The sequence below is a fragment of the Nuphar pumila genome, chromosome 12 (genome assembly GCF_984573655.1).
Source record: "Nuphar pumila chromosome 12, dmNupPumi1.hap1.1, whole genome shotgun sequence".
In the NCBI taxonomy this organism is placed as follows: Eukaryota; Viridiplantae; Streptophyta; class Magnoliopsida; order Nymphaeales; family Nymphaeaceae; genus Nuphar; species Nuphar pumila.
Window position 1 is genome coordinate 44,900,037 of NC_143260.1, and position 3,020 is coordinate 44,903,056.

Here is a 3,020-nt window from a genome sequence, read left to right on the forward strand (position 1 = left end):
GGAGCAGTCTGACCCCATGATTGGCTTTCTCAGACACTTTATCAAGTGTGGTACCTGAGAAGGTTGCAAATGTGCCCTTAGTTTGTGGATCAATGACATCGGTGGGGTGTTTTTTTCAAGTGATACATCCTCGAAAGTTTTAGACATCATTCATTTAAAGAACGAAGGGCATCCCCAATTGGGGGACTCGGTTCATGCTGTTGAGGACATCCCACGTTCTGTACATATAGGTGGGTTTTTTTTCTTTGTTGGTCAGCATAAATAAGGGTGGATCAAGCGGGTCCTTATGGCACTGCTCTTGCCATTAAATACTTTGCGCCGAAGGGATGCACCTCTTTCCTCCTAATTGTTCAAAATCTCTCTCTCTCACTCACTCTCATATCGGGTGTGCCCAATGTTGGCGATCTCTGTATAAACAAACACATAAAGTGTACTTGTGGTTGCCATGGCTTGTGAGTGCTGGTGTTCGGCATTCTCCTGAGCCGATCGATGGCTACGATGAGCTCGGGCCTAAGGTCGATGGTGAGCAGGACCCTGAACTGAATGTAGGCTAGGTTAGGCTGAGGCTGATACTGTATGACAATGGTTACTCATCATCCAATGCAACCAGCCAGCCCTTTATATAGTGGAGGAAGAAGAGGAGGTATTCCACATTCACGTAACCTCCTTCCTTATGGCATTAACTGCCCTCCACTATCATGCCCACTACCCCACTATATTTTTAATGTCAAACTGGGTCACTCAATGGGTTGGATCTGGATCTAAATGACCAACATTCTCCCACTTGACCCATTGACACTAAAAGTATATTAAATCGAGGTTTATGCACAACATACCACAATACACACATGAAGAAAACACACTAAACATGGTTAGGTCTAAGCATACCAACATCCACAAGTCTATTTGTCTCACATTTTTTGAGAGAGAGGTTCCAATATATAACATTGTACATCTCATCCTCCTTGATGCTCTCCTTGAATCAATGAGCGATTACAATTAGAATAGAAGGAGGTTACATTAAGATTATCGAGATTAACTTTGCCAGCACACATGTTTATCTTATGACTGGTGGATCTGCTCTCATTTCGGTCTGTCTTTGGATCAATCCTTAACAGCCCCCTCAAGCACAGTGGGCGCTTGTCGAGCCTGTCACGTAGCCAAACAAATTGAGTAGGAGCCAAAGCTTGTCATGATATCCACAAGTTGATCGGTGGGGCAGACATATCGGACACCAAAGTGCTTCCCAAACAAAGTGATAATCAATTTCAATGTGTTTTCTAAAGACCGGATTTGCAGTCATGTAAGTAACTCCAATATTATCATACCAAAGAGTAAGAATGGTGGCGGAGGAGATTCCAAGATTTGTCATAATATATTTAAGCCATAAGATTTCTGCAAGAGAGGATGCAAGTGCTCGATACTCGGTTTGGATGCTGGAGTGAGATATGATATTTTGCATTTGAGCAGACCAAGAGACAAGAGAAAACCAAGATAGCATAACCCCCCATAGATTTTGTCATCTGCATTAGATAAAGTAGTGGGGGCGGAGATCCAAAGATTTCTTGAGGAGGAGTCCATGTGAGAAAGTGTGCTTTTAAGTATACGTTTGACAACCATCTAGTGAGAGGTATTAGGTTGGTGCATGAATGGGCAAACTTGCAAATGCTAGATCTAGGCGAGTCATTGTGAAATATTAAAAGGCACCCACAACGTGATGATATTGAGTGGGATCTCCATCATATAATGAGAGTTTGAAAGAGGTCTAGAGGCCGGCTTGGCACCTTCCATATTAGTACGTTGTAAGAGATCAACAATATATTTTCGTTAAGATAAATAAGCCACCATGAACAATAGCAACTTCAATGCCCAAAAAAGAATGAATTGAACCAAGGTCTTGAACAACAAATTCCTTACCAGGAATATTAATAAGATGTCGAATCACAACAAAAGAACTGTCAGTAGTTAGGACGTCATCCACATATACTATGCAACTTTTCATCAGAATAAATAAATAGTGAAGCACCCATTTTGGATACACAAAAATCCAATTTGGATTAGGAAGCACCAGGCTCTTGGTGACGGTTTTAGACCGTAGAAGGCTTTACGTAGCTTATAAACATGATGAGGAAAGCGTGAATCTATAAACCCAAGGGGTTGAGATATATAAACTTTTTTTTAGAAAGTGTACTATGTAAAAAAGCATTACTAACATCCAGTTATAGACCTTATTTTTTACCCAGATAATTTCATAAAAAAAATCTCTGTTGTTTGACACAAAGATAACTTCAATCTCTTTTTTGACCTTCAAAATGAACTCTTTAAGTCTTCTGACCAAAAAGAAGAGTTAAAGAAGATGTTTTTAGCTTTTCAACGAAAAAAAAAAAAGGTTTATCTTACATTGTTGATACATTGAGATCAAAAGTTATAACCAAACAAGTTTTCAGAGCTGACGACACATTAGTTTTTAAATCAACATTTCCTTGAATCATTGTCAGTATCCTTGAATTGTTGTTAGTAGCCCGCCCTTTTGGAAAGTGACATCAACATTTCCTAATGAGAAATTTATTTATCATGAGTGAGTCACCTCCATAAATTGTCAGTTGTTGACCACAAATTAATTTGTCATCAACAAGTTTCACCTGTTTCTCGATCCTCACCCCCTCACCTTCCAAACTTAAGATGGAATATTCTGTGTCCAAAACCCCTTTACAAAATAAAAAACCCAATATAAGGCAACATGCTTTGGATGAATCTCAACCTAATTTAAAAACTGCCCATGAGCCATCCATTGCAATCCGGATTGAGTTCAATTAAAGTAATGGATCTCGGATAAGCAGAAACTCTTTCCTCCCTATTACTAGTCTTACTCTACTGGAATCCATACACAACCTAGCCTAGTTAACCTAGTTTAACCTACCCAATCTAGTTAACCTAGCTTAGTTGACCTAGTTTAACCTCCCTATTACTAGTCCATCTCTATCTAGCCTAATTTAGGACCCATATCTCCTATCTCATAC